Source organism: Trachypithecus francoisi, unplaced genomic scaffold, assembly GCF_009764315.1.
Source record: "Trachypithecus francoisi isolate TF-2019V2 unplaced genomic scaffold, Tfra_2.0 Lachesis_group5, whole genome shotgun sequence".
Taxonomy (NCBI): domain Eukaryota; kingdom Metazoa; phylum Chordata; class Mammalia; order Primates; family Cercopithecidae; genus Trachypithecus; species Trachypithecus francoisi.
In genome coordinates, this window is record NW_022681470.1 from 41160014 (window position 1) to 41169950 (window position 9937).

The 9937-nt window shown below is 39.9% G+C and overlaps 1 pseudogene across 1 annotated transcript; it reads left to right on the plus strand.

Moving 5' to 3' along the window:
- Positions 1 to 2604: 2604 nt before the first annotated feature.
- LOC117075452 lies at positions 2605 to 3206 on the plus strand (annotated as a pseudogene). Its single transcript, XR_004434010.1, has one exon. The product of XR_004434010.1 is annotated as a 60S ribosomal protein L12-like (transcript).
- The last annotated feature ends 6731 nt before the right edge of the window (positions 3207 to 9937 follow it).

The following is a 9937-nucleotide window of genomic DNA, read 5'->3' on the forward strand; positions in this document are numbered from 1 at the left end:
AGAGGTGCCCTTGGGAATACTGGTCTTATTGATTTAAAAATGATGGCGCTGTGGCCAGGCGCAGTGGCTTACACCTGTAATCCCAACACTTTGGGAGGCCGAGGTGGGCAGATCACTTGAGGTCAGGAGTTCAAGACCACCCTGGCCAAGATGGTGAAACCCTGTCTCTACATCTCTACCAAAAAATACAAAAATCAGCCCAGCGTGGTGGCAAACACCTGTAATCTTAGCTATCTGGGAAGCTGAAGCAGGAGAATCACTTGAACCCTGGAGGCAGAGGCTGCAGTGAGCCGAGATCAGGCCACTACACTCCAGCCTGGGTGACAGAGTGAGACTCCATCTCAAAAAAGAGACAGTTCTGGAATTTCTAAAGAGAGCAATGTGTTGCCAGTGATGTTTTTTGAGGCTGCATATATTGTCAAAGAAGATTGAGGAAGCATTACTGGGCCACCTCAAAGAATGATGTTTGAGAAGCTTATGGATATTATGGGGAGGGAACACAGAGACCCCAGTATCTCCCACTGGCTTCATTCTTCTTTACCTATTTCTCCTTGATAATAAACTTCCCACCTCTCTGACAGTCAGTCAGACTGAAAAACTTACTTCACCACAGTCTGAAGAACAGATCATACTGTATTAACAAAAGGCAAATTCCAGGAATCATATGTGTTTTCAGAGTTCTGTTTTGCTGCACTTCTTAGAAAATGCCTTTATTCCTCCTTTGGTTCACTACATGGAGCTAAGACCACTGCTATGCTTTTAATATTTGATGTTTGAATCTGATGATATGAGTTTTCATTCCTCATTATAGTTTACAATGTGCTTTCTTTTATTTAACAATATTTCTCAAACAGAGATAATCAGAGATGTGATGGGGGTATGCAACACGAAAGAATAAAGAGCATCAATGTATTGTTCCTGCTGGTGAGACACTTAAAACGTTATTTATGTAGTAAAACAAACACACATCTATTATTAACTACAATGTATAATTCACATGAATTTCTCAGATAAAACATAAGACTTCAAAGAAAGTCATGCCTGAAATTTGCAGCTACCAGCTTTACCTACAGTCTTCTAAGAGCACTAAAGTTGCTTGGTAGAAATTTGAGTTAGCATAGGTAAACATTTTTTTCTTATTTTACTTCCACCAAAAAAAAAAAATACACAACAGATAACATGTTTACTATTATTACCTCCCCTTTATGGAACAGAAAACTAAGGCTTACGCGGTTTGACTTCACTGGGTAACTTTGCCACTTTCTAAGTGACAGAGCCCTTTCTGCCCACCTCTCCATGAGTGAGTTCTTCATGAGTAAAGTTACCCTGGGGTGGTAGGCTGAATAATAGCCTTCCAAAGACATCCATATCTGAATCCCAGAACATACGAATATGTTACTTTAAACAGCAAAAGAGATTTTGCAGATGTGATGAAGGTAAGGATTTTGAGATAGGGAGATTATTCTGAATAATCTAGGTGAGCCCATGTAACTACCAGGTCTTCGTAAGAGGGAAGATCAGAGTTAGAGAGTCCTTACATCTAAGGATAGAAACAGCAGTCAGAGAGGAGAGAAGAGATGCTATGCTGTTGGCTTTGAATACAGAGGAAGGGGCTACAAGCCAAGACATGTTGGCAACCTCTGGAAGCCAGAAAAGGCAAAGGAGTGAATTCTCCCTAAAGCCTCTAGAAAGGAACACAGCCTTGATTTTAGCCCAGTATGACCCATTTTGGACGTTTAACCTCTGGAACTATAAAAGAATACATTTCTGTGGGTTTAACCCACTAAATTTGTGGTAATTCATTACAGCAGCAATAAGAAATAATATACCTGGTAAGGCTATGCCAATCCCCACATTCTGTTTTCTTTCATCCTTATGCCTGTTATTAGTATCACCTTATGGTTTTATTTTAGTGATTTTAATTTATCATAGTACTATATACAGAGTTTTTAGTTCCATTAAAAGTCCCATACATTTTTAGTTTCATTAAATGACAAATGGACAAGTGGCTGAGAATGTGGAGAAATTGGAACCCATGTCCCTTGCTGGTGGGAAGGTAAAATGGCATAACTGCTGTGGAAGGGTTTGGTGGGTCCACATCGGATTCAATATAGAATTACTGTATGATCTGGCCGGGCGCGGTGGCTCAAGCCTGTAATCCCAGCACTTTGGGAGGCCGAAACGGGCGGATCACGAGGTCAGGAGATCGAGACCACCCTGGCTAACACGGTGAAACCCTATCTCTACTAAAAAATACAGAAAACTAGCCGGGCGAGGTGGCAGGCGCCTGGAGGAGTGGGGAATGGCAAGTGACTGCTTAATAGTACAAGATTTGCTTTGGGGTTAATGAAAATGTTGTAGAACAAGACAGTAGTAATGTTTACACAACATTGTGAATGTCACTAATGATACATTTTATGTTATGTGTATTTTACCACAAAAAAATTAAGACAAATAGAGCTAAATGTAAAGTCAACAAAACATCACACTCCTGCCCCTCTATCCCCCCTCCCCCACCACCAATTTCTAACTAACACCCAGTTCTACAGTCCAAGGACTTCAATTTAAAAGTGAATTTTTTGCTCTCGGCTTTCGGCTCAGAGAGGGGTAAAGGTGCAACTTTCTTCGGTCGTCCCGAATCCGGGTTCATCCGACACCAGCCACCTCCACCATGCCACCGAAGTTCGACCCCAACGAGATCAAAGTTGTATACCTGAGGTGCACCAGAGGTGAAGTCGGTGCCACTTCTGCACTGGCCCCCAAGATCGGCCCCCTGGGTCTGTCTCCGAAAAAGGTTGGTGATGACATTGCCAAGGCAACAGGTGACTGGAAGGGCCTGAGGATTACAGTGAAACTGACCATTCAGAACAGACAGGCCCAGATTGAGGTGGTGCCTTCTGCCTCTGCCCTGATCATCAAAGCCCTCAAGAACCACCAAGAGACAGAAAGAAACAGAAAAACATTAAACACAGTGGGAATATCACTTTTGATGAGATCATCAACATTGCTCGACAGATGCGGCACCGATCCTTAGCCAGAGAACTCTCTGGAACCATTAAAGAGATCCTGGGGACTGCCCAGTCTGTGGGCTGTAATGTTGATGGCCGCCACCCCCATGACATCATAGATGACATTAGCAGTGGTGCTGTGGAATGCCCAGCCAGTTAAGCACAAAGGAAAGTATTTCAATAAAGGATCATTTGACAGCTGGTGACAAATAAATAAATAAATAAAAGTGATTTTTTGATAACTAGTGATTTATCTATTTGCTGCATATTTCCAAATAACATACTAAATTGCATGTCTCAAAGACAGCAATTAACGTTCCCAAGACCACACAGCTGGTAAGTTTTGAAGCCATGATTTGAGTCCAAGTCCTTAACTCTAAATCTAAGGACTTTTAATAATAATAATAATAACAATACCAAGAAAAGCTAACCCTAATATAGCAGTTACTATGTATGGTAGGTGAATAGTTGCTTTCAGAGATACCCATGTCCTAGTCCCTAAAATCAGTGAATATATTATATTGGTTGGCTAAGAAGAATTAAGGTTGCAGATGGAATTAAGTTTGCTAAACAACTGACCTTAAAACAAAGAGGTTATCATGGATTTTCTGGGTGGCCCAATATAATCACCCAGTGGAAGAGGGGAAAAAAGTGGAAGAGGGAACAAGAAGGAAGAAGAGAATCAGAGGGAGACATGACAACAGAAAAAACGGTACAGAGAGATGCAGTGTTGTTGGCTTTGAAGATGGAGGAAGGGGGCCATGAGCCAAGAAATATGAGTACCCTCAAGAAGCTGGGAAAAAAAGGAAATGGATTTCTCCCTAGAGCCTCCAGAAACGAGCAGCCCTGCCTGCTGTTCAGTTTTAACAATGTGAGACCTGTGAGGAACATCTGACCTACAGAACTGTGAAATAGTAAATTTATGTTGTTTATGCCTCTATGTTTCATATAATTTGCTACAGCAACAATAGAAAACTAATACACTGTATGTCAGGAATTGTTCTAAGTGCTTATACATATTAACTTATTTGATCTTTATAAAAACTCTATGAGGTATGTATGTTATTATCCGATTTTTCTGATGAGGAAACTGAGGCACAGAAAATATTTGAACAGACACTTTACAGAAGACAGTGTCAATAGACATATGAAAAAATGCTCAATATTAACGGTCAACAGGGAAATGCTACTTAAAATAATGAGATACTCTACAAATGCATTAGAGATTTTGAAATTAAAAAGACAATATCAAATATTGGCAAGGCTGTTGAAGAAATGGTGCTCTCACATATTATTGGTGTGGGGGTAATATAAAAATCATTATGAAAACATGTTCACAATTTTTTGTAAAGGCAAACATATACTCATTGTAATACTCAGCATGCGCCTGTAGTCCCAGCTACTAAGGAGGCCGAAGCAGAAGGATCACCTGAGCCCAGAAGTTCTGGGCTGTAGTGTGCTATGCTGATTGAGTATCCATATTAAGTTCAGCATTAATATGGTGACCTCCTGGAAGTAGACGGACCACTTACTAAGTTGTCTAAGGAGGGGTGAACCTGCCCAGGTCAGAAACAGAGCAGGTCAAAAGTCTTGTGCTGATCAGTAGTGGGACTGTACCTATGAATAGCCAAGGTACTCCAGCCTGGGCAACATAGTGAGACTTCGTCTTTAAAAAAGAAAAAAGAAAAACATCCGGCATTCTTACTCCTATGTATTTTTCAAAGAGAAATAAAAACATATGTTCACACAAAGACCTGTATACAAAAGTTCTGAGCAACTTTATTCACAATAGTTCAAACTGGAAATAACCCAAAAGTCCATCAACATGTGAACATACAAACAAATTTTGGTATATTCATTAAATTAAATGATTCTTAACAATGAAAAAGGAATATTGAAATAGGAAAAAAACAAGTGGATGAATCTCAAAAACATGGGTTCAGTGAAGCTGGGCGTGGTGGCTTACACCTGTAATCCCAGCACTTTGGGAGGCCAAGGCAGGAGAATCATTTGAGCCCAGGAGTTCAAGACCAGCCTTGACAACATAGAAATCCCCTGTCTCTAAAAGAATACAAAAATTATCCAGGCATGGTAGCATGCAGCTGTCATCCCAGTTACTACAGAGGCTGAGGCTGAGGATTGCTTGAGCCCAGGAGATTGAGGCTGCAGTGAGCCGAGATTGTGCCACTGCTGCACTCTAGCCTAGGTGACAGAGTAAGACCCTGTCTAAAAAATAAAAAATTTAAAAATTAAAAAAAAAAGCTAAGTGAGAGAAGTCGGACACAAAAGATATGCTGTTTAATTCCATTTAAAACTCTAGAAGAGACTAACCTAATCAATAGCAATAGCAGATAAATGTTTGCCTGGTTTGAGGGAAATTAACTGGAAAGTGGTACAAAGAAACATTTAGTGTGACAGAAATGTTAGGCCGGGCGCGGTGGCTCAAGCCTGTAATCCCAGCACTTTGGGAGGCTGAGACGGGCAGATCACGAGGTCAGGAGATCGAGACCATCCTGGCTAACACGGTGAAACCACGTCTCTACTAAAAATACAAAAACTAGCCGGGTGAGGTGGCGGGCGCCTGTAGTCCCAGCTACTCGGGAGGCTGAGGCAGGAGAATGGCGGGAACCCGGGAGGCGGAGCTTGCAGTGAGCTGAGATCTGGCCACTGCACTCCAGTCTGGGCGACAGAGCGAGACTCCGCCTCAAAAAAAAAAAAAAAAAAAAAATGTTAAACAGGTATAAAAATTTGTCAAAAGTCACAGAAATGAACTCTAAAAATGAGTACTTCTTACTACACATAAGTTATCTCTCAATAAAATTTATTTTCAAAAAATGTACCAAGTCACACAGCTAAAGTTATAGGTCTGGGATTTGAAACCAAGTAGTCCAACTATAGTGTCTGTGCTGTCACCAGTAGATAGCTATCTATCTATGCTATCTGGGCACTGTAACAACCCCAATAATTGTCCCTAATTGTAAGGGTCAAAATTCTTTGACACTCCTCCCATCAAGATATTCGGGTCTAGTTCTCCTTCCTGTGAATCTTGCTGGTCTGTGACCACTTTGACCACTAGAGTGAAGTGGAAATGGAACTATTCCATTTCTAGGCCTCGCCTTTAAGAGACTAGCAGCTGGACACTGGTCTCTCAAAGCCCTGGGACGCCTTATAAGAACGCCCACTACCTTGCTTGAGCACCCACATGGAGAGGCTCTGAAACTTCATAGAGTAGGAGGGGGGCCAGCTGAGCCCAGTTTCCTGGCACCCTCCTAAAGACAACAAATATGTGAGTGAAAATGTCTTAGACCCTAGAGACCAGACCACTCACTGAATGGGTATTACTGAATTACCCCAGGCAACACCCCAGGGGGCAGTAGAATTAGCCAGCTGAGCCCTGACTCAAATCCTGACCCACAGAATCACGAGATATAACAAGAAGGTAGTTGTTTTAAAACATTTCATTCTCAGGATACTTTGTTAGGCAGCAGTAGTTAACTAGAAAACTGAGCAAAGGGCATTCCCATTTCTGTTGCCGCTGAGATATTTCAATTCTTCACGGTAAACTTTCTTTCTAGTATTTCAGATGTGATACCATAATTGTCCCACTTAGGGACTTAATAAAGGATGAACAGCTGAAAGAATTATGGAGCCCATTCTCACTCGTTACATCAAGTCTGTAAATAAACAGAAATGCCAATTCAGAACCACCAGCATCCTCTGCTCAGGCTACTGTATCTGGGCTACTGATATTTATTCACCACATTTAAGGTAAGGTATAAGCAACTCTCAGCACACTTAGTCCAAAAATTAAACAGCCTCAAGTTTTTGTGTAGCAGTCAGATATTTATATAATTCTTCTTATATGAAAGGCAACCTTTTCTGATATACCAAATCACCTACTGGATATCGGTAAGAAATTGGATGCATCAGAAAGAAGATATTTTCTGAAACGTTGGGCAATGTCTGACTTTAGCATCTGCGTTAATATACTTCAGTAAATATAAAGTACTGATGCTTCACTTTATGGGGCTGGAACTCTGCTTAGTCACAAAATGCCAGCTGTCCCTGAGGCTCCAATTGCTTACTACTCAAGAATGGAGTCAATGTACAAAATAGAACTTGCGCAAACTGGCAGAGAAGCCCTTGATAGTACTGTAGATTCAAGAATTGTTGAGACTAGACTAGTGCCTTTCAGATAAAAATGCTTCCATTTGCTACAATTTACAAAGTGTATTCTCATAGAATCAAAGTTTTTAAAAATGTATTTGTTTATTGGTTGTTTATGACAACCCACTTATCTATAGTCTGATAAAACAGTGTCAAATGCTAATACTTAAATGATGTGCTAATACTATTAGTAATGCCAGATTATGTCACTCCCTGCATTAAACCCATTAATGGCCACTTATTGCAAGCTATTTACCATGGCCTCAAAATTCTGGCATAATCTCCCGACTGTCGACCTCCTTCGTCTGATATTGTCTTCCCCTTCACTATTCTCCAGCCACAGAAGGCTTTATTAGGCACTTATTTCGTGCCAGGCCCTGCGCCAAGCTCTTTAGATGCATTATCTGATTTAATATTCATAACAGCCCTGGGAAAGAGATAACATCACTGCCATTTCGTAGATAAATAGAGACCCAGAAATCATGTAACTTGGCCAAGGTGACATAAATACTGAGATTTGGAGCCAGTTATTTAACCTCTATATACTGATTCAACTTCCAAATGTGTAACTTCCCTGAATTCAGACTATATATCCAACTGTCCCTCTGATATCTCCACTTGAATGTGTAACAGACATATCAAACATAACCTGCTAAGTAAATCCAAATTAGAAGTTTTGGTTTCCCCTTTCATCCTCATCTTTCCAATCTAGGTCATTGGCACCACCCACTTGCCAAAGACAAAAGCTTCCGTATCATCTTTCATTGCTCTCCTGCCCACATTTAATTTCTCAGCAGCTCTTGTCATGTTTATCTTGAAAATATAACCAGTATCTGCCCACTGCTCTCCATCTCTGTTGTTGCTACCCTAATCTGGGCCATCTTCATCTCCCACGTGAGCTTTTGCAAGTCTCCTAATCAGCCTCCCTACTTCTCCCCCTTCATCACATGTGGCCTAGTGGTCTTTAGAAAGAGTTGTCACTCACTCCTTAAAACCTTCCAGTGATTTCTTCCCACAACATGGAGAATGACAGCCAAACTCCTGACCACAGCCTTCGCAATCATACTTGATCTGGCATCCCTGCCAGTTTTCAGCCTCTCATTGTTATTATTGCTGCTGTTGTATGGGAAGGGGAACCCAGAGGTAGAATCATGTCAGTCATATTCCTTAGTTCATGGAGCATTAGTATCTTTGATTCACATAAGATCCTTGTCTTGTATGTTGGTTGGTTACCTTGTTTATTTCCTTTTACCCAAATCCCCCACCTGCATTTGCTCACCTACTGTAAGCAGCCTACCATTTTGTTTGTAGGTGTTATTATAAATTGTATATTGATGTTTTCTATATTTTTAATTTATATACATGATATTGTGTAATAAATCACATTTTGCTTCTTACTGTTTACACATGGTATCATGAAGATCCATCTATGTAGCATTTTTCATCTAGTCCATGTCTTCTCACTGCCACATAGTACTGTCTAGTGCATCCACTGCCTTTTGACAATTCCTTCTTTGGGATGGACACCAGGTTATATTTGCTCCCACTCACAAACAGCAAACATCCCATTATTGTAGTCATGTGAGAATTATTTTGCAACATATATCAGTGGGAATGCTGGGTAATCTTGTGTATTTAATCTGAAAATGTACTGTCAAATGGCTCTCCAGAAGGCCGACAGCCTATGTTCTTACCAGTAGTGCATAAGGGAGCCAATATCTGCACCCCTCAATACAAATATCCAGGCAATTTGATCCAAGTGAACATTAGGCATTTTCCAACTTTCTGAGTTTTGTCACTTAAAGAGGTGGGATGTTTTTGATAAGTAATGAATTTGAGCACCTTTTATGTGCCATAACTTAGGTTTCCTCTTCTGTAAATTGCCTGTTCATGGCTTTTGCCTATTTTTTCAACTAGTGTTACTTTTTCTTGCTGATTTTACAATAACTTCTTGTAAATGCTAGGGATAGGTCTCTTATTGATGTTAGACAGTGAAAATATTTTCTGCCCAACTATCATCTGTCTGTTAACTTTTTCCATGTTATTCTGTATTGAATAGCAACCATTTGATAAAATTGGATTCACCTACTTATTTTTATTTTATTTGTTCTTATGGTTTGTGCTCCTGAATTTTTTTATGAAGTCCTTTTTCACTACCAAAATGCAAATGATGAGGGCTTTGTATTTTTCCCTTTCTATAGTTGACCTCTTTTTTTCCCTTTTCGTATTGCTTGGGAAACTGCCAATATTATTTTAACAGTAGCAGTGATAGTGAGCATCTTTTTTTTTTTTTTATTCCCAATCTTAAAGGGACTGCACATTGAGTTTTTCCATAAGTATAGTTTTTCTTGTGGGTTTCCAGTATGCAACTCTACTATGTTACAGTCCCTTCAGTTCCTTCTATATTGGTAGGCTTATCCTAAATAGGTATTGACTTATTTATGTTTATCAAATGCTTTTTCTGCAACTGAGATCATTTATTTTTACATTAGGCGAGTGATGTGGTGAATTATGTGGCTAGATTTTTTTTGTTAAACTGTTCTTTCATTCCAGGGATATAAAGGATAGCTAATCTCTTATTTAGGATTTTTTCTCTATGACCATAAGTAAAATATACCTATTATTTTCTTTCGTGTATGTTTTTTGTGTTCTTTCAATCTACTTATATGTCAAAATTACAATTGCTTCACAGAATGATCTGGGCAATTCATTTCCTGTGTTCTATAAATACTTCTGTAAGATAGAAATTGATTGTTCCTTGA